General features: G+C 37.1%; 1 protein-coding gene across 1 annotated transcript in view; it reads left to right on the top strand.

Annotated features, from left to right (window-relative positions):
- The first annotated feature begins 7,004 nt into the window (after positions 1 to 7,004).
- Positions 7,005 to 22,512, top strand: part of ctnnb2 (catenin, beta 2) — a 35,714-nt gene continuing 20,206 nt past the window's right edge. The window contains exon 1 of the mRNA XM_081377370.1: positions 7,005 to 7,176. The gene's annotated coding sequence lies outside the window, so the exon portion shown is untranslated. The remainder of the gene's footprint in view (positions 7,177 to 22,512) is intronic.

The raw sequence follows: 22,512 nt of genomic DNA, 5'->3' as shown, positions 1-22,512 counted from the left end.
AAGAAAAACATAGCTCTAATTGAATAATACCAGTCTAAACAGCATATTTATTCTAAAAGTAGAGTCCTGCTGTACAGGGGAAACTATCCATCCAAACTGATCCTCACTGTACCTTGCTATTGTCCTGTACATTTTCTCACAGAATAAAATGTTTATCGATATATAAAGTCTGGCAGCAAAATGGAATTTATGTCTCCTTTGACATAAAATGAGGCCTCCATCTCAAAGGCAGTTGTGTCCAAGGGCATCTTGAAGTGATGGGCTATTTGTGATATTCTTGTAGGGTATAATACAATCTGAAAAGGTATAGACATAAATTTTCACATATTTTCCACCTCTTTTTTTCTGAGCATGTTGACGCTAGATGAAGGTCATCATTCCAGCAGCGGCTGAGAATGCTCATGTATGTTGAAGATGTGTATCGGGTTTTATAGGCATGTCTTGATGTCAAGGTTCTGCTGACAGCATATATAAGTGTGTGAGTGAGGAGTGTATGTGTTCGTGTTTTTAGCTTCACCTTGTACGTCTTTAATCAATACTCACATTAGAGAAGGTTAATTTCCAATATAATCTGTTTAGCATTCCATGGAAGCTTATGATGCCTTCAGATACTCACATTTATAGTGTGTGTGTGTGTGTGTGTGTGTGTGTGTGTGTGTGTGTGTGTGTGTGTGTGTGTGTGTGTGTGTGTGTGTGTGTGTGTGTGTGTGTGTGTGTGTGTGTGTGTGTGTGTGTGTGTGTGTGTGTGTGTTAAAATTGCAAATTATGCAGCTTAGCTCAAGAATATACCGTATTTTCACATTTTATTTGCCTTAACTATAAAAATGCATCTGTCCTTTATTAGAGTCTATAAATAATGCAAAGTGCAGCATCTGTCACAGGATGATGCCCTATTTCTTGACGCACAGTCACACATATACAAGTATTGAGAAAACCGACAGTGATGGTGTGAATGATGCTGATCGGAGGGAGAAAATCTATGCTGTAGTGAAGCAAAATGGACATTACAAACATTATCTTCACTTGTATTGTATCACTCTCTCAGACACATACATATGCACATTTTAGATCTAATTGTGGATATGATTATAGTTGGGGATGAGGAGGAAGATGTGAAATGAAGAGAAATTAGACTCCCAAAAATGTATTGCTATGGTTTCAGCAATGTGTTGTTGGAAACGCGTAGCTTTCACAATGCACATTCACCCTCTCTCACTCTCAAACACATAAAGTCTATTCCAGGAAATGAATTAGTGCCACTGTATGCTTTTAATTACCTGTTTATGGCTTATTGCAGGGAAATTAAAATAAGCAAATGTGTCAAATTCATAACTATACTGACACTGCTAAAAATATATTTCATAAAACCGCAGTACATGACGATACAGTTTACTGTAAGTTGCATAAAGCCAACACACCTAATTATGCGTCATTTCTAAGATATTTACACACAGTGTGTCAGAAATATTGGCCCATATCTGGTTTCTCTGAAAATCTGTGCTTTCTGTTGTTCATACCTGTTTTTATTTCTATTCTTCTTAACTCTTTACTATGAAGTCTACCATAATTGGGTTTTAGTGATCTATTAAAAAAGAAAAAGGGTACCGAATTTAATACTTTTTTGTTTTGTTTTTGTTTTGATTAAGGGTTAGTTCACCCAAAAATAAAAATTCTGCCAGTAATTACTCACCCTCATTTTGTTCCAACGCCATAAGACTTTCGTTCATCTTCTGAACACAAATTAAGATATTTTTGATGAAATCTGAGAGCTGTCTCACTCCTTCATAGGCTACTAGGTAATTGTATCTGCCAGCCCAGAAAAGTTAGTAAAGACATCGTTAAAATAGTCCAAGTGACTACAGTGGCTCAACCTTAAGGTTATCAAGCGACGAGAATACTTTTTGTGCGCAAAAAAAAACTAAAATTACGACTTCATTCAACTATTCATTTTCTTCTGTGTGGGCCTCTGACATGAGTTCACGAGATTGCATGTGCAAGAACTGATAAGATATTCATAGAAGAAATTCATAAAAGAAAGAAGGGCAGATGGCATTAGAACAACACCAGGGTGAGTAAATGATGGATTAACTTTCATTTTAGGGTGAATTATCCCTTTAAATGAAGTTCAAATTTTAAAAACATGCCATTTATCAATGCTGCGGTTCTGTAGTTGAATACTATTGTGTGGCATGGTGCATTTTTAAAACAACAAAAAATGGCTCCAAACAGGCGTTTTTGCGTTTTTTTATGTAAACATCCACTGGATGACATTTTAACCATTGCTCCGCTTTCTCAGCGTCAGACGCATGAGCACCAATGTGAACACGTTTCAGAATTGTTACCTCTTTTACGTTTTTAAGTGCAAGAACACTCTCTGTGTGAACAAACCCCTAAGAGGCCTATAATATGAATCCAGTCTAGGAAAGAGTGCACATTTGTTTGTAGGCAAAATATGGATAGAGGATAATAGATAAACATAATGGAAAGAGACTGCTGAATGGAAGTATTGTAGCACCAGGCTCCTTATCCAAGCAAAATCCTGCATCCTTTTCTGGCCAAATATCCCGCTGTTCATTTGAAGAGCTGAGATGCCAACTCACTTCTCATCTCACACATTACCAAAACTCCAGGGTTGTGTCATTTGCTGAAAAGCACAAGTAAAAAAAAAAAGAATTATATATATATATATATATATATATATATATATATATATATATATATATATATATATCCCCGAAGCCCTCTTTTTTAATAATAATAATAAAAATAAAAAAAACGTTTTTTTCTTTTGTGCCAAGTCCTCGTACTCTTTTCATGCTGGCCACCAAACCATGCCTAATGGCTCCTGGGGAGAGGAGGCCCAGATTGCAGCGTCTTTTCCCTACAAAAAGAGCTTAGAAAACTAGGCTTAAAATTTCAGGGTGCCACCCCCGCGAACCCACCCCTCCTGGAGCGCGCATATGCCCCTTCTATTCCAGGAGAAACGAGAGATGTACTCAGAAATGGAGATTGCAGAAAAGCAATCTCAGTCACTCTCAGATTCTCTCTTTTTTTGGCCATATACTGGAAAGTAAATTGAAATAGAAACTTGCTTTTTTATACCGCAGGTGAATATCTGGGTTAATATGCAAATCTGCCCCTTCAGGAGTGGAGGAAGTTGCATTTTATATAAGGTATAAGGTAAGATTTAGCTTGAATTCATTTGACTATGCTAATGTTTTCCTATTGTGGGTTTGGAGTAGAAATTAATGATGAAGACATTATTCAGGCTCATTACAGTGTTCAAGAGATGACAGTGAAAGGAGTGCAGGATACACTGTCGAAACCAACAAGGCGAAATAGTTGTACTATGATGATAATGGATACGGTATGTATGTGTATATAATGTAATGAAATGGATTATAGAGAGAGCAATTTGGTTGATTATTTTGAGTGTTTATGCAGTTTTACTATTACTGTTTTTGAATGAATATTTTCAGATGGGTCAGATGCTCAAATGGAACCGGTGGCAGTAAAACCTGAAATTACTTACATTGTGTTAATTTTGTACTTGTGTTTCCCACGAGAAAAACAGCTTAATAAACAAACGAATGCATGTTTTAATTAAAATATACAAAATGTAATAAGGTTAATGCAAGGATTTGATTTTGTTAAAGAGGTAACAATGGTAAATGTGTTGATATAGTGCACTTCCATCAGGAATCCTTAGTGGGAGAATACATGACAAAAAAGGAGAGATAATACGAGAGATTTTTAATCCAAGCTGCATTTTTTTGTTCATTTAAATACCCTATGTTATGTTAACAAGTGTGACACAATATTACATGAATAATATTTGAAGCAACCGTACATGAGAGTTTATTTGCAGAGTATTGTCAAAGCTGTATTACGAGGCAGCCGATTCCTTATCTGTTCGGCTATTTAAACACACACACACACACACACACACACACACACATACACACATGCACACTTTTAAGGCAAGGAGATGAGAGTTGATTGATTTTCTGCTTGGTTTAAGGTGTGCTCTGGTTTTTAAGAAGATCCCTCAAAAAAGGTGAAAGACAAACACAGTTCTGTGAAAGCAGAATAAGATATGGAGTCTGCATTAAGATGACTCAAGAACCCTTCCCCAGGTTTTTGTGGCATTTACAATGTAAATGAAAATGAAAAATGGGATATAAGGAGAAACTAACATGGGCATCAATATGAATCATTTCTCTCCCTTTATTCTATACCATCTGCAATCGATCTGTACTTGCTAATCTTCAGTACAAAGGCCTCAGTCTCACTGATTTCCTCAGGATACACATGTCAATGTGGGACTGTGTCATTTGTATTAAATAGAAAAAAGAATGTGATGAGTATAAAGATAAGAAAACATTTTGTGCAATATTTCTTTAACGAACCAAATCGAGAACATTTTAAATGTATTTTTTAATTCTTTAATTAAAGACAAACAAAGTGTTTTTTATTGTTTTATTGTCACCTTATTAGTTATAGAAAATAAATATGTTTCTAGCAATCATAATTTTTTACTTAAAAATGAAAAGGGTTATTATTTGTCATATCATTTTATGATGGTTATTTGGTTTAGATTTACATTTCACATTTAAATGTATATGTTTGATTAGGTTTTTAAAATCTTTTTCAGAGTCCAAGATTAATTTTCTAATTGTCCTTTAATGCTGAAATTTTTAATGCTAAAGAAGGCAACAGATCCACTCCAATATAAAACCAAAAACAATATAATTCCCCCTAAAACGCTCAAAGCAGAATTGTAAGATGTAACAAAATCAATATTTTTAAGGTATTGTTTTAAATCTGCCTGTGAAAGTAGGATGAAGACAGATATGACAGACAGATTCTGCAGGCCGTGGTAAATGTGGCGAGGAATAAAATAAGGAACAGGAGGAGGTTATTAAAATATGACTGTTTGAGTTTTGGTTGACTACCTCACACCTGGTAGCTCTCAGCATGAACTCAAAGGGAGGTGTACCTCTTGCCAAAAGACAAAACGGGTTAGATAAAAGACAAATTGGTAGATTTCTGTTTATTCTTTTTTATTATTATAAAACTGCATGGATTTTTAAAATATAATTTACATTCTATTATATAACAGAATCATAACAAATATTAATAAATAAAAATGGGTGGTAATGATTTCATTTTCAAAGTGAAAATCTTTTTCTTTTTTTTTCTTTTTTTTTCAATAACATCTTATTTTTATTTAAGATGAACAGGCCCATAATATAAGAGATCCTATCTCTTATGATGTGGGTCATGGGGGTTGGCCTGATGAAAGGCATAAAGCACTTAAATTTGTTAAGGACACTCCCACCATTCAGAAACTTTGTGGCCACTGCCCAAAATGTGCATGCACAATTACCATTGGAGTGTGATACGGAAACACACACACAAGCACTTATAAACACCAATTTGGGATGTCAAATGGCTTTAATAATAAACTGATGATGTTTTGTTACAACATTTCAACATGTTTTGTTACACCTAATCCAAGAATAATATTGTGCTAACACAAATTAAGTGCATGCATCTAAAACTGTGTGATCTGGTAAATTGCATCATTCCTGAATCATGTTTGTAAACAGTGGTTAATGCTTTTTTAAAAGTTTGTATCGTCAAATTAAAATGATGAATAACGTGTTTACATTTTTTTTTTTGTTCTTGATTTCACCTGTAGATAATGTTTAACATTTATATTGAGAGAAATTGATGCTCACTTGTCCGAAGTGCTTATGAAATTATTGCTTATTTTTCCCTTTTTTAAAAAAACCTCTGCATACTGACTGTTGAATTTATAGTGACATGAATGAGGATCATACACACACACACACACACACACACGACCCTAATATCTGCAGAATACTTACTGACGAAAACCTGCTCCCCTCATCACTGTTCTCATTGACAACTGCTGTATATGTGTCAATTATTATCTGAATTAATGTGTATGTCTCATCTGGAATCTACTGCTGTATGTCTTCCTTATTGTACACCAATCATATTCAAATCATAAGACATATTTTAATTTATCAATTTTTAAACATGATACATGCATTTTAGACAGACTTGAATTTTATTTTTTATCTTTGATCGTTACAATAAAAAATGTATTTGTAATATTTACAGCATTTGTGCTTGCTTTCTTTTTGTCTTTATTTGTGTTGTGCTATTTGGATATGAAAATATGTTGTGCTATTTTGATATGAAGTGTTAAATGCATTTGTAAACAGTAAATCACATTATTTTGATTATTATTTTTAAGCAAACCCACAAAAGGAAAAAATAAGTGTCAAAACAAACATCAAATTTTGCAAAAGTAAAAAGACTAGGGTTTTTTCTTCCAGAATTTATGATTATTCCAGTAAAATTAAAAAAAATGTAACCACAAAAAATAATAATAATAATAATAATAATAATACAGTGACAAGACCTGAAGGGCTAGAAGATGAAGGTCCATTGCATGAGCAAAATTAGTAGCCTTCAGTGTTCAGTGCTGGTTAGGTCCTATGATTTAAGACATTATAGCCTAAAAGATAAACCCAGTATACAAAAAAGTTACAAACTATTCAGTAATAATACAAAAAAAAAAAAAAACTGTGTAACTTAAGTTAACCATCCTGCAGCAGCAGTGTTTCCTGTATCCCTAATACAAATGTTACCTTTGTATAGCTGCTCCCAACATCCCATTCAAAACACCCACATTCCAACCTAATGGACGCACCTCGCCCTTCCTGTAGCTGCTATATTACTCCGCGCATACCACATTCCTGGTGTCGACTTAAAAACATCCAGACCTCAGACAAGGTACTCTGAATATGATACAGTATTTATTGATTATCACCTGTCAACGTATACATACAATATTAACGCTTAGTTTCATACTGGACGAGTCGCTGCTGCGCCCTAGTTTTTCACGTGCGGTAGGATACATGAACTGCATTCCTTGTATAAGAGCTGCGTCTTAGCGACGCCATTTTAAGGTCTAGATTTACATCAGCGCGGAAGGTTTGCAGCACCTCTAACGCAGGAGAACAGCTACCCGTCCGGGAATTTCACCGGCTGGCTTGGCTGTTTCGTTTCCTATTTGAATAACAACGCGTTGGTCATCCTTCGTCGGCCAAAAAAAGGGGTTCGTCGTTTTAATTTAAGGTAAGCTTTTTAAATGAGAATTGATTAAACTCCAAGTAGTTTGATTGGAGGAGCGGGAGGATCTTCCCAGGTTTTTCCATGCGAGACTTGGGGTTGGATTTACCTTCCGCGACCTGGGCATTTAAAAACGCTTGGTTTAGATTTTTACTTTTTGTTTTATACTGGTTTTAGCAGGAATTTGCAGGTTTATACTCGACGCACATTTACTCTTGTTTTTGTTTACGGTAGCTTCGCAAACACTGGCTAACGTTAGCTTCATTCAGTTCTATTGCCCGAGCAGCGAGCTAACAGCAAACCAGCAGATCTCAATCGATAAACTAGAATTAATAATAAATACGCGATTTCATTTCACCAGGGACTCCACATGTTGTTTTTCTATGCACATAATCTACCCATTTTTTTCTTAACCACATCATGATTTTAGTGTCCTCTGCTTCAACGGTTTAACCCATGTTGTCAGGCATACCGGGGAGTTTTTAACTTAACGTTAACGTTACTTGTTTTGTCTTTTGCGAATATTTTCAAATTAGTAAAAACTTAGCCGATCCGTTATGTTGTAGTTTGTAAGATTAAGGTAAGTCAGTCGGATAAAATTATGTCAGCTAGAAATGCGCTTGTTTTATCAGGTGAGAATGAACACACCCCCCCCCCCCCCCCTCCTATTTTTTTTTTTTTTTTTTTATAGTCTTTTTTTTTTTTTTTTTTTTTTTTGCTTTATCGCATACCTGAATTTACGTGTATTCAGTTTGAAGAAGTGCAGTGTAAAACTTCTGAATCTCTCTAAAACTGAGATTGCTGGGCATTTTATTCAAAAGTGGATTGTTGGGTTGAATTTAGTTATGTTCATTAAAATTGCTGTCTTGACAACCCATCCAGCAATACGTACGTATGTGTAACTTACGTGGATATCCACGATGGACTTGTCGGGGGGAAAAGGGAGTTATGGCTACAAGAACTATCGTGGTTCTTCAAGGTGTTGTGATGTTATAGTTGGTCACATTTCGGTGTCATCCGATAGGCAAGTTTGCGAATGGGAAACTGAGTCAAAACATCTCAGGGTTCATTGCTATTTCTCAAACAAAGGCACCGATGGCCGAATTCCTTCGTGCTTTTAGGAGGGGCTCGGGTTTCTGGGCTCCCAGAGCCCGGAACAGCTGTTTCACACACTTTAGTTAGACGTACCCACCTTGAGAGGCTCAGCAGAACTGACCTTAGATCAGCCCGTCCGTGCGCGTCTCCGCTGGAGGAAGTGTGGGCGGGGCTAAAGTCTATCGGCAACGTGCGCTGTGGAAACTGAAGAGGTCGAAACTTTTCCACGATTGCGCGTGTGTGGTCGCTTTGTCTAGCGGAGAACGAATCTCGGGTTTCGTACCTGTGCGGGAAATACCCGCAGTAGTCTGTTTAAAAACAACCTCTGTTTCCCATAACACGCAGACAATGGTGGTTTTATGGAAGAACCTGTGGAAATGGTCTTTGAAAATAATTGACTGTGGATGTAGTCTTTTTAATGTTGCAAAAATATAGTTCTAATAGTTTTTATTTTATTTTTTTGACTCGTTTACTTATAATCACTTTCCTCAACAAAACATAATTTAAGAAGATAGTTTAACCAAAAATCTAAATGGTCACTTCTCACCTTCATGTTGCAAATGTGTATGATGTTGACAAAAGTAGGATGATCAGTTTAATTTTATTGAAAAGATTCAGTGAAGCTGAATGTTGGCAAAAGGTTCTGTTTAAGCGTGCGCTGCTATGTTGTTTGCCTGATTTAAAGGGTTAGTTCACCCAAAAAAATGTCCCATAAATTACTCTCCCTCAAGCTATTGTAGTAGGCATGGCTTTCTTCTTTCAGACAGCCAAACACAATTGGAGTTATATTCAAATATCCTTGCTCTTCCAAGCTTTATAATGTCTATGTACTATTGTCTTGACCAGGTCTCCCTAGAAGAAGAGATAGGAGTAATATCACAATGGAATCTTCCTGGTTAAAGGATAGGCTAAATAAAATAATGGCAGTGTATAGTACCTGAGATTGAGCTGTATTACTTATGATGGATGGATGTGCTTTTTTGGGGCTGCTCGATTAATTGAAATTAAACCAATATCGTGGTAAAGTGTGATTTATAAAATCCCAAAGGCTGCGTGCGTTTCTGCGCCAGGGCGACCTCTGGGCGTCCAGTGTGAATTTGGGCTGAAAAAAAAAAATTATTTTTTTTTATTCTAAAATCTTTTTTTATTATTCCAGAATCAATATTAATTCAAATTCATTTGCTTTATTTTTGTCCTTGCTTGTAGATGAGGTTGACAGAAGTTAGCCACTTTCATTCCAACAGAGGATGAAATGTCATCTATGAGTGTTGAGTGATGTAATTTCCCAAGTGGACGAATGGAAGAGACGTGAGACTGAAAGCACTGAAAAGCCCTCGCGCCGTCGCTTCTCATATGCTGAGTGAGAGATAAGACAATAGAGCTGCACGATTCATCTATAATAGACTGTGATCTCGTTTCAAACACCCACACGATCTTTCAATTCGTCTGTCTATTAAACTTTGACAAAATCATATCGCAACATTCAAAGCTGTGTTGCCGCTGACCCGGATAGTTGTCAACGGCTTCACAAACTTTTTAACCTCATAGTATCATTTCTGTGATGCAATTGTTAATTATCATAGAAGTACTTGAATAAAAGTTTAAAGTTCAAATATGAACACTGATGTCTACGATAGCGATCAAAATCAGCTTTTGATAGAAACTTGGTGCTTAAAATAACGTATTTATCGATTACATTGTTTGGCCACTAAGTGACTGTTAAATTTATTTGTTATTGAATTATTTATTCAAGAGAATGTAGTATTGTATGATGCTTCTGAAATAAAATTCAGAAAGATGTGGTGTTTTTTTGTAAATATGACTCCGCTTACAGGGTTTTTCCTGGCTCAAAATGAGGCGGAGGTGGTAAAATCGTAACACTAGGGGGGTCCGGGGGCATGCCCCCCCGGGAGAAAATTTTGTACATTTTAAAGATAAATTCCTTAATCTGGTGCACTTTGAGTCACTCGAATCTGTTGTTAAAAATGAATAATAATCCACCCGCCAACCACCCATATTCTTTGATTTAGATATCTGCATCTGATCATCACATTACAATTATTCAATTAAGCATGATAATATGGTAACATATCACACTGAAGTAGGCTGATTTAAAATTAACATTTATTTAAATTAAAAGTTCTTTTGGCAAAATTACATTTCCTTTATAGCCTAAACAGAGGCTTTACTCCCTTTAAACTTAAATTGTCAATGTTTCATTTTTGAAAACACTCTTATCGGAATAATTTTTGTACCTTTTATAAAGAGCATTTTCCCCTAATTTTATTTAATATATGCTCTAAATTTCATTTCAAATTCTTACATTTTATCAATACATTCAATTAAAATAATAAGACACTAGGCTGTTACCAATCAAATTAAATAATTTACATTGAAAAATTATAACTGTATTAAATGAGATTATGAGATTGTTTTAAATATTTTTTAAGGAATGTTGAAAAGAATGCTACTTTATGAAACTAAACCGCCAGTAGGAGGCGGCAGGCGGCCGTCTTAATGAGCGAGTCATTGAGTCATTCATTTAAACGATTCGTTCAAACGGCTGATTTATTCAGAATGAGGCGGTTTAATAATGGGTAATTGAATCTTTGACTCGAGTGATTAGTTCAAAACGCTGAATCATTCAGTAATGAATCATAGATGCGTGTTGCTGTGAGATGCTCTATGTTTCTATTGTTTGGAACTATTTTCGCTGCTGAAACAGAACAAAAACAGTCATTGCGTCTAAAAATGTAAGTAACTTAATTTTAACTATTTGTTTAACTGTTATGAAATCAATATCTCGGTTTCAATCGTGATGGCATTCAGGAAAACGGAACTCTGGTCGTGTGTAGCCTATATAACTAATATATTATAATTAATATGTTATAAATAACGGCGCGAACCTCAACAGCGCTGTTAACGTCCGTACATTAGGTAAGTTACCATGATGGGAGTTCCGTGTCTTTATTACACTCAACACATTATAATGATTTATCTGTCTTCCACCTTTGATTGAATGGAATGTTGTTATTACTTGGCCCGCTCGACCGGCGGATTATGATCCGTGCAGCACTATGGACACAAGCAGGAACCGCAACAGAACCGTCACGGTGGAAAAAGTGTATGAGCACGTGACTGTCTGTCCGAGTTTTGTCGAGAGGCGGAGGCGGCACGAAATTTGACGGAGGCGGCCGCCTCATAATTGTCTATGCAGGAAAAACCCTGGCTTATACATGTACAGTCTGTATAAAGCCGCTTTTCCACCGAAATTACCCGGAACAATTTGTCCCAGGAACTTTTTTCCCAGGAACCTTTTTTGCCCCAGACCGGTTGCTTTCTGCGTTTACACCGCGGTCTAAAGTACCGGGAAGGTAAACTGCGCGCAACTGCTCCTCCCAGTCTGCGACGGACAGTAATCAGTTTTGAGCGCCACATTTATAAGTATGGAGGAGATTCAAACTGTGCTGCAGTTATTGGTTTACTAACGAGGTAATTAACATAACAAAATAGACGAGCACTGATACTAAAGCGTGTTCAGAAAGCTCGTATGCGTATAAAATTAGACAAGGTATGTTGTGAGATGACTGGGACGAACGCGCAGAAATTTCCTTTTGCGCAAATACGCTTAAAAAAAAGCCTGAACCCCGTCTATCAATCATAAATAGTGACAGTCTTGTAAATAGTTGTTTGTTACCAACCTCAAAGCGCTATTTCAATCCTGTTATAGTAAATTTGAAACATGGTTTGCCTTGCAATAGATGACAATGTGTAAACATAATGACTAATATTAAAAGCTGTGGCAGAAAAGAGACGAGCACTGATAAAGCGTGTTCAGAGCTCGTAATGCTAACGTTAGATATAAAATTGTATGTTATCAGCTATTGCGGACATTGGCCGTGAGATGGCTGTGACGAACGCGCAGAAAGTTTCCTCTTCCACAAATACCCAAATAATAAAGCCTGAAACTCGTCGCCAGTCCCCCAGTTTTTTTTTATTAAATTCCATATTTGCAGACAGACAACTTTACTGCATGAAGCCACTTTTTAAAAGGGAGGTTAAAAATAAAGAATGCTGCGTGGAGTCATCCAACCAAAATGCGGCGTGAACACAACCAATCAGCTTGTGCAGCGCACAAGTCCCACCCCTGAAAGTTCCTGAACTTTGAAAAAGTACTACCTCATGAGCAGGGACTATCGGAGGGGGAAATATGTACCCGGAACTTCATTTAGACCCTGGTTCCTGCGGTGTAAACACATCGAGTACCAGCCCAAAGTTCCTAGTTCCTGGGGAAAGTTCCTGCGGTGGAAACGCGGCTTAAGTATATCATTTAACTTTTCCCCATGGTCTAATGTTAAAAATTGCAATATCGAATCGCAATACTTTTAGAATAGCAATTCTTAAAAAAAAATAAAAATTGCAATACATATAGTATCGGCACCCAAGTATCGTGATAGTATCGAATCGGGAGATGGGTGTATCGTCCCAGCCCGAGTATGAATCAAACAGACTTGTTTGATGCTCAGTTAATGCTTACTTCATCCTATTTTGGGTAAAAAATATATATTATTTTTCTGGTTAATTGCGATTTCCAACTGAATTTGAAGTTAACCAGGGTGTGGAAACCCTGCCCCCCACCCATCCCCCAAACAAATCGTGCAGCTGTAGTATGGATTTGCCTATTCTCTCAATTAGAAATGAGTATTAAAACTTAATAGTTATAGTCTTTGAGGCTGTCAGTTTGGCCTAAAATCACCTATTTCCTGTCATCAAATAATAGGCTACATAGCCTAACTGTGCGTTCACACCGCCGGCGGCGAGAGCGTCAAAGTGGCCAGAAGCCATTCATTTTCAATGAGAGCCGGCGGCGAGGGCGGCGCGGCGCGTCTTGGACGGCGAGAGCGGCGAGAGGAGTTGAAAACAAGTCAACTTTATGGTAATAAGCTATGACGCGGTTCGGCGGCAACCAGCGGCAACCAATCGGAATGTAGAAGTCCTCCGCCTGGGAGGAAAAAAATCGCACATTCTAATCTACGTCAGAGCGTCCCCTCATCTTTCTACGGCGTCGGTGGCAGGGCGGCGAGAGCGAATTTTGCCGCTCTCGCCGGCGGCGGTGTGAACGTACAGTAAGTGTTTGGAGCAACTTGAAAGTCCAATTTATTCATAGTATAGCTTTTTGACTAGCTAACCTAAACTTGCTTTGTTTGCACTGGCCCTGTGCAGCAGCAACATCTCTGCTTGTGTTAACAGGATACAGTGAATAAACTTTAAACAAGCCCATTAAAAGTGCTAATCAGGCAGCCTTCCGTTACTTTGAAGGTTCGGTTTCCAAATCCGTCCCATAATAACACAGTGATTCGTCTGCACGTCCGCCTCCCGTGCGTCTGTGTGGAATGCTGACTGGTGCCGCAAGGAAAACCCTGTGAGTTTGCATCTGACTTCCTTCTGTGTTTATTGTCTGGTAAATTAATTCCAGGTCTGTCTCACCACTGTGGATGATGATGCATTTTGCATAAACTAATACAGCTACCTCTATTTGCTCTTGATTCAAACCATCTCCCTTCACACGCACCCTTAAAAAGCCTAATTTATTAACATTGGCACGGCTTCATAGCACTGTTTTTCCCGCTAGCAGGGTCTTTCAGTGCATGCCTGTATTTGAAATGCTGTATCTTGTGTCATGCAGACATACACAGACAGGAGAGGAATGTCCAGTGCTGACTCCAGGATGTTGTCATAAGGTTTCCCATTAATGCCTGTATGTGAAAGCAGCTCTTGTGTTGATGTTATATTTTGGAGGTCATTCAAATTCTGCTACACTAGTGCTATAGATTGGTGTATGTACCATGTTGTTTTCTTCTTTTTTCTTTTTTCTTTTGTGGCTGGGTGAAGAATAACATTGTGATTCAACAGCTTCCCCATCATTAAGAGCTGTTCTCACTCAGCTTTATGTTCTCAGACAGCCTGGATACTCACCCAGCTGAGAACCAGCACTTAACCTAGTTGCACAGGTTTGCAATTTAGCTGAAGAGCTCTGGAGTGCATGTGACTTGAGCAGTGTTCTCATTCAGTCTCTCTTCACCCATGACCATGGAACAGCTGTAGAAGTTCAGTTCTTTTGACTGTGTTCATTTGGGATACCTGCAACCAGTGTTGTTTTCATCAACGATGACGATAACGAAATGATTTCGTTGACGCACCTTTTTTTTATGATAACGCGACGATGACTGGCTAAAAATGGCTCTAAGGTGACTAAAACATGACGAGACGTTTTCGAGTTTTCGTTGACGAGACGAGAAGGAACGAATATTATTACAAGTCTGACGGTTGCCAACCGTTCCGTATAATACGGAATCGTCCCGTATTTGACAAGTCTTGTTCAGTTCCGTATTTTTGAGAATCAATTCAGTGCAAATCCAGGACAGACACATAGCCGCCTTCTAATATGTCAGACTATGAACGAAGACATTTGTAGGCTATGAGAAAAAAAACCCGACGGTGCGGTAGATAGGCCTACTAATTTCTCCCCCTGTTTGTCTATGATCAGCATAGCGTTTTTAACATCTTGGAACATCATCAGAGAATGCCCTTTTAATTGGTCGTTTCAGTCATTGTGAGTCACGTATCGTAGCAACGATGACGACAAGTGACAACAGCGGGAAATGTAAAAATGACTACCTCCGAGCAGCCGGCGAAAAAGAAAAGAGCACAGAAATGTAAAATTGAATGGGATTAAAATACCCGTGGCTGGAATGCATGAGGGACAATGAATACAAGGCCAATTGTACCATATGCCGTCGCGTTTTTTTTTTTTCGTTTGTCACGGCGGAGTGTGTGATATTAAGCAGCATGCATCAGGAGATAATCTAATAATTCTATTGAATAAGTTTGCACACAAGGCTACAGAAAACTGTTGTTTATTTTTCTTCAAATGCAGTCTAAGCCAGTGAGTTTTTAATGTTATATGTTGTATTTGTTTAAGTTAAAAATAAAACGTATTATAAACTAAACAAATCCATGGTTCATTGTTGGCAAAATGATCATGATAGCCTTTATATTTCACATCTATGTGGTTCAGTCTTGTATATTGATTAGGCTTGTATATTGTATTGGCTATTGTATATGAATTCAGTCTTGTATATTGACTACTTTGCTATTCTATAAATATATAGGCCTAATAAGTTGTATTATAATATGCTATAAGGTATGAAATATATTTATGTAAATGTATCAATTAGTTTCCACAATATTCACCAGAAGTCATAATTTCAGGGGTTATTTTAAAAAAAAATAATGAATTGCAACACTTGCTACAACCTGTCAAACCTAAGCCCATTTCCAATACCTTTTAACCTAAATTAAAAAAAACTAAATTAAATTAACCTAAAACCTTTCTTTTTTTACTAAAATTGACAAACTTTTTTGCGTTTTCGTCGACTAAAACTTGACTAAAACTATCAAGTTTATAAGTGACTAAAATGTGACTAAAACTAAAAAGCATTTTCATCCATAAGACTAAAACTAAAAGGGCTGCCAAAAACAACACTGCCTGCAACGTCATCAAATGTCATATTTTTACATTATACATAACGGTATAGGCTATTGGTATGCAGATATATCACCAACAAATGGTTTCAAGATTGTAATAAAGCATTTGTTCAACAAAAAACAGGTTTTCATTCATTTAACGGTCATTTTAACTGATAATAATAGATTGTTTAATACTGAGAAACCGTGATATTTTCGGAGACTGTTATCATACCGTGAAAATCTCATACTGTTAACAACCCTAGGTTAGGAATGGGCTTTTTTTTTTTTTTTACATTTGATTTCATGTACTGATAGGTCTCAAAAACAAGTAGGCCTACTTGGGGGCAGGATGGGGTGTGTCCAATAATGTTGATATTTTAAAGGTGCTGTATGTAGGATCCAGCGGCCTCTAGCGGTGATGTTTCAGATTGCAACAACAGTGCTCGTGCGCATGCTCAAACTCAAGAGCGCGAACTCACTACCGGCGGCCACACTGAGACTTTCAACACAACGGAGAAAGCATCACACAACATGCTGGAAACTCATGTAAACTCCCTCTGCAACATTACCATAATAGGCTACTTTTATCAGCTTGACGTAGAACTAATGCTCCATGCTCGTACCATGATAACGTTACATTGACTGTATTTTGCCGACATGTGGTGTTATCTAGCATTATTTTACTAACTATTTGTGTATCTTTCACAATCAGCAATGTCAACATAGGTCAATGAATGAAAACGGTTAGTCAACTAGACTGGACAATTTCAGTGGAACAATAAGACAGTAGGAAGTAATATTACTGTACTGAACATGTCTGGAAATGTGTATTATAAACAATATGATAGTAGTGGGATGAGTGACGTTAGACAGTAGATCTAGTACATAAAATAAAAGTTACATCCTAAAGCACCTGCTTTTTGTTATCATGGAACAGTCTTTTGTATTCATTTCATGTCTTATGTATGTTATATTTTACCTTGCTATTTCAAAACGGAGGTCTCTCCATAATTCAAACGCTCTGCCGATGTTGATCCGTGTTTTCGTCCTGAGTCGATCCGATTGACGTTTGGCCTGACGAGCTTCAGCATATATATATATATATATATATATATATATAGGAGTTTGTGTTGGAGTCTGTGTTGTGCTGGAGGCAGGTCGTTTTTTGGTGTTATCAGACTCCATGTCGTTAGCTGCAGTGCAGTTGCAATAGACTGTAGGCTCGGGAGCGCGCATGCACGTCACATCCGATGGATTTCGCAGAAAATCCGACCCGGAGACTTCACATAAAAATAGGAATACTGGCCTTCAGAGGTAATAGCAAAACACGAAAAGTGGATCAATGTAATGTGTGATTACAACCCCTTCACAGACTGGCAATAAAAAAAAGATTCATTTTATAAAGTTACATACAGCACCTTTAAGTAAAACTGTTACGAAACTTAATGTTGACAATGTCTATCAAAATATGAAAATGACTAGAAAAATAACACTGCTGCTAGATTACCAAAAATGCATCAATGTTTTTGAAAAAGAAACCTCTCTAAAAGGAATAGCTGCATCAGGTGAAGTTGAAGAGTGAATGAACGCCAGTAAACTGAGACCCGTTCTATAAGATCCGTTCTATAAGATACATTCTACATGATGTTAATCAGATTTCCTATAGACAACATATACTAAACGTTACTTTACCACCGTCTTCACTAGGCTTGGGTATCGAGTATCGATTGGAACCGGGACTAGCTTTTCGATTTTCCCGGAATCGTTCAAAAGTTTAAATTTCGATTCCTAGTTTCGATTCACAGTCCGCCGACCGGAAGAAGAAACCACGGTCTAAGTTACCAATTTGATCATTTCTAGCCCTATTCTGAACTTAAGTAACTACCTAATCGATTTCAAACTGCCAAGTTAACTCGCTGAACACTGACAGACAGCTATAGCCTTCCCCACATTAGTTAAACATTTGTAAACTGTAACGTATACGGCATGGTAAATTCACTAGCACAGGTGTAAGTGTATATGGATTATGCTAAACTGCAAACCGATACATTTTATGAGACACTGTGTGAGTTGCCTTAACTCACACAGCGTCTCATAAAATTTATTCAGAGCAAACAACCCTGACGTTAAACCTTAAAAACGTACTTGGGTGATTCTTAGACTATGGCCACTTTTATGTACTTTGGTCATATTTTTAAAAATACATATAATTTTGGACAAAATCCTCTTTCTTTTTCAAACTAACAATAAAACCTCCTTAACTTTTTACTACCTTTCTATTATGATTTTTTTCATACTTTTCAACTTCCTTATAGGTGTCAAAATCACTGTTTTATCCTTGTCGCACACCCAGACTTTTTAACTTCAAAAATGAAAATAGTTTAAAAGTATGACTTATCTGGTAACTATTAATATACCTAAATTAAGCACTAGTAAAATAATTAAAATACATTATAGTATTTAATGTGAGACCACCATCAATATTACTTTTTATACAAAATATAGCTGTCGCACAGTATTGGTGTCATTTCCACCACAACACTGTAATGTCCCTTTAAACAGTTTGTGTGAAAGATTGTTTAGGTGGTTTCAATGGAAATGTTCAGAGACATCAGAGCACATGTTGGACATGGAGGAAATTTTACATTTTCATCAAGAACAAAATAAGAAAAATCAAGGTAAATATTGCTTGATCAGTTAATATATTTATTCTACATCATTTCCAAACAAATGCTGTACCTTCAAGGGTGTTTTTAAAAAGTTAAAAATTTTAAGTTAAATAAGAGTATTTTGCATACATGAAATGCTAAGTATTAATTCAAAGCTAATCAGTGAAGCTATCTTCCATTTTTCACAAAAAAACTACAGAAATGTCATTTCCACCACAGTCATTTCCACCACACTGCCCTCTGTGGTGGAAATGACAGCATGTAGTGGAAACATGCTGTACCTTCAAGGGTGTTTTTAAAAAGTAAAAAAAATTAAGTTAAATAAGAGTATTTTGCATTCATGAAATGCTGAGTATCAATTCAAAGCTGATCAGTGAAGCTATCTTCCATTTTTTCACAAAAAAACTACAGAAATGTCATTTCCACCACACTGCCCTCTGAGGTGGAAATGACAGCATGTGGTGGAAATGACATTTATGATTACAAAGTACAATTGATATGGATTGCAAGAGTAGATTGACTTTGTGAATTGAGTTTACTGAGTGTGAGTTTAAGAGTTTTTCAAATAAATATTTCTCTTAAAGTAACCACATGTAACTTTTCAACCTTCATAATATATTTCCAAGACCCTTGTGATAGTACATCGACTTACAATAGGTTGAATGAGACGTCTGCCAGAGCCTGACGGGGTCTGTATCGTTTTTACTGGCACTATGTAACTTCGGGGTGCGGGTAGTAACCAGCGCTCAAAAAGAACTACAAAATTCGACTGCTTTATGGCATACGTCACTTTGCCCACCACTTCCTCAAATGTGGCCAACCAGCGCGTTTGTTTTCGTATGTCTGTTTTCGTCATGGCTGAAGCAGCAGCGAAACGTAAGAAGTCCAAGGTTTTGTCGGAGTAGAGTCGAAAGAGGAAAAGGGAGAGTGATAAACTGAAAGGCAGGACGAGGATCAATATGGGTCGAGTGTTTGCTCGCTGGCGTTAGCTTATGGAGGAGGAGAGTTACCAGACCGATGCTGACTTGGCCGTCATGCTGTTGAACTAGTAAGTAACTGTAAATTGCTTGCATACCATCTTTAGTTTTTCTAATCTGTTGTCTGCCTGGCTACGTTATGGAAACTATCTGATCCTCCATTTATTTATCTTCATGAATCAGCTGGTAGATGAGCGAATTATCAATCTGGTAGCTAGTAAACACTAACATGGTAGTTTTAGATGGTTAGGATGCTATCGCTATCATTCTCGTTCAGATTTGAGCATTGTAATCGACATGCAAATCGCAAATGTTTGAGTTAAAATGTTTAGTCTACTAAACATGTATAAATTATGAAAGGGGGAAGATTAATAATATTATCATTGCCCATATGAAAAAAAACCTGCATGCTTCATATTAGGGTTGTGCCGATGGACGATATCATCGTCCATCGTGATGGCTGACCGACATCACGATGGAGAGCCACCATCGTGATGCCACGCCCCCCACCCTGTCAGACCAGCCCAGTCTCACGGAAGTTCGTTTTCGTGTGTACACCAGTGGTTACCTATGGCTCGTGTGGCTCGCAATGTCTCTCACCCTTTACCAACAAACGATAAAAAAAATGAAGACGTATGTGTTCAGTGCTGTTCGCGAGTGTCACGAGTCACCACAGCAATCAACCAAACGCTTACGTTTCTGTGGTAACCTAACAGTTACAGCTCCTGCACTGGGATTCAAGCAGAACAGCTTGTTTAAGGTGATGGCGAAATTCATTTTAAAACAGCAATGAAAATGTAAAAGTAGGCTTTATAAACTTTAATATATCCTTTTATTGAAACGGGTGCTTTGCTGTGCAAAGAGAAACATTTCACCCTGTTGGCCGCTGCCTGGTACTTTCACTTTTGCCGCAGAGACCCTTTATGTCCTATAAATGTATCGTATTGTTGATAATCCGCACAGATTTCAGTTGACGATTATGTAAAGTTCATAACAAAACATGAATGAGAAAGAAAAGAGCAGGATGTGCTATTGAAAAGCAATATTAAAAGCACGATAAGTCGCGAAAGAGAACTGAATTCTACTGACAGGATGGTGCGCGAGCGCAACATGGTCAAGTAGTCTTTGTCTTCGGTTGCGCGCCTGAACGGCCAAATAAACAGAAATATTTCAAAATGCCAAACTGAGTATTCCCGTGGCGTAAACACAGTAGATGTAAGTAGCTACAATGTGCACTCTCCCTGTCTCTTCGTGATCGTCAGCAACCCCCCCCCCCCCCCCCCCCGACGATATCATCGTCCATCGCGATGTTATACTGTAAACATCGTCAACTGCCAATTTAGGGGACATCGCCCAACCCTACTTCATATACAGTAACCGTAAATCATTTTACGACAGCGGTAATGGACAATTCCGCTTCCAACCGGTAGGGCGACCGCAGAGAAAAGTTCCATGTTGTTGCTTTAATATTACTGTTTCTCTACATTCACGTTAATTCATTGTCATTTTCACCACCACCCTGTCATTTCCATCACCACACACATTTTTTAAAAACATTTAAAAATGACATTTGTTCATTGCAGGTCGGAAAAAATGTAAAATATTAACAATTTCTCTTGTAATCTAAGTTTGTCCTCTTACAGACCTTAAAACTAGACAAATTATTTAACCTTATGAGACTGTTACGTGACTTTTGAACAAGTTTTTTTTATTCAACTTCACAAGCCTAAAAGTGCCCCTAGTTGAAGAAACGCCCACTTATGATGTTTTCTTTTTCTTCGGTATCTTGCAAGTTGCAACCATATTCTATCGTCCTCTGCTCGTCCGTTTGAAAACTGCGCGCGATGCCGGCGAATGGAAAAAAAAAAAAATCATGAAAACACATTTACACATGCAGAGCTGCCAACTCTCACGCATTCACTGTGGGAAACACGCAATTGACACTTTTCACACGCTCTCACGCCACATCCATTTTCTCACGCACAATAAAATCGCGTAGCAAAGAGGACACGGAGACCGACAGACAAGACAGAGCAGTTACTTTATGATATACAAAAAAATCTCAGCTCTCAGATTCTGTCAATTTTATTACGAGATTAAAACAATAAATACCGTTTTGGCACTTGTAAATGTGACATGACAGATCCCTAGCGCACGTGAACCGATCATCTCTACTAGCTAATAGTAAAAAAAAACACTGTTGAAAGATACAGTACAACTTACCGAAATGTATATTCCTCATACATAATATCATCAATCAGTGTTTTTTATCAGCGTGAAGAGGTCAATAACGTAGCTGGAGAACAATTGTCATATTTACCTCAGGAAAGTCATTTAATGAACATATAGGCTATAGCACGTAGTTGGCAAGAAAAAAAGAGCTATAGAGTATTTTGCTAAACGTGTACTGTATTACATATTTATTATATTTTTACTTGTATCATTAAATAAAGTTGTTATTATAATAAAAAACGCATTATATTTAATTTGAGTTATTTTTTAACCTTAAATACTGCCAGCTGATAGGGCTCTCTGTATGTTTACAGCATTAGGTGAGTTGTTTTTTTTTCTTGAGAAAAATGAACGCCCATCTTGAGTAGCCAACCTAATATTTATCCAAATTAGTCAATATTAAATGAAATCACAAAAATTGAAATAATAAAAAAGCGTAGCTTACCAGAAATTGTACAATGTAAACATTGTAACATGTTGTCACTAAACCTAATAACATTTAGTTTAGTTACTAAAATGTTAGTGACAATCACAATACACTTATTGTGATGCAATTTTTTTTATATTTCAGTTGATGGAGAAGGTCAGACTATTTCCTTCAGAAAGACCGTTGGTTAGCTAGCTCATTTAAAATGTCCTAAAAAAAATTGTTTAAATAGATTTGATATTTATGTTGTAGTTGAAAACAGCCCTGTGGGAAATTCATAGTAAAGTTCATAAAAAGTAAAAAGTTCATAGAATTAAAATTGATTGAAACTTTTTTGACCCTGCCTCTTAAAAGAATTGGAATCGAGAATCGTTAGGAACCGGAATCGAAACAAGGAATTGGAATCGGAATC

This window comes from Scardinius erythrophthalmus (genome assembly GCF_964197995.2).
Source record: "Scardinius erythrophthalmus genome assembly, chromosome: 10".
In the NCBI taxonomy this organism is placed as follows: Eukaryota; Metazoa; Chordata; class Actinopteri; order Cypriniformes; family Leuciscidae; genus Scardinius; species Scardinius erythrophthalmus.
This window is presented reverse-complemented; position numbering and strand designations above follow the sequence as displayed.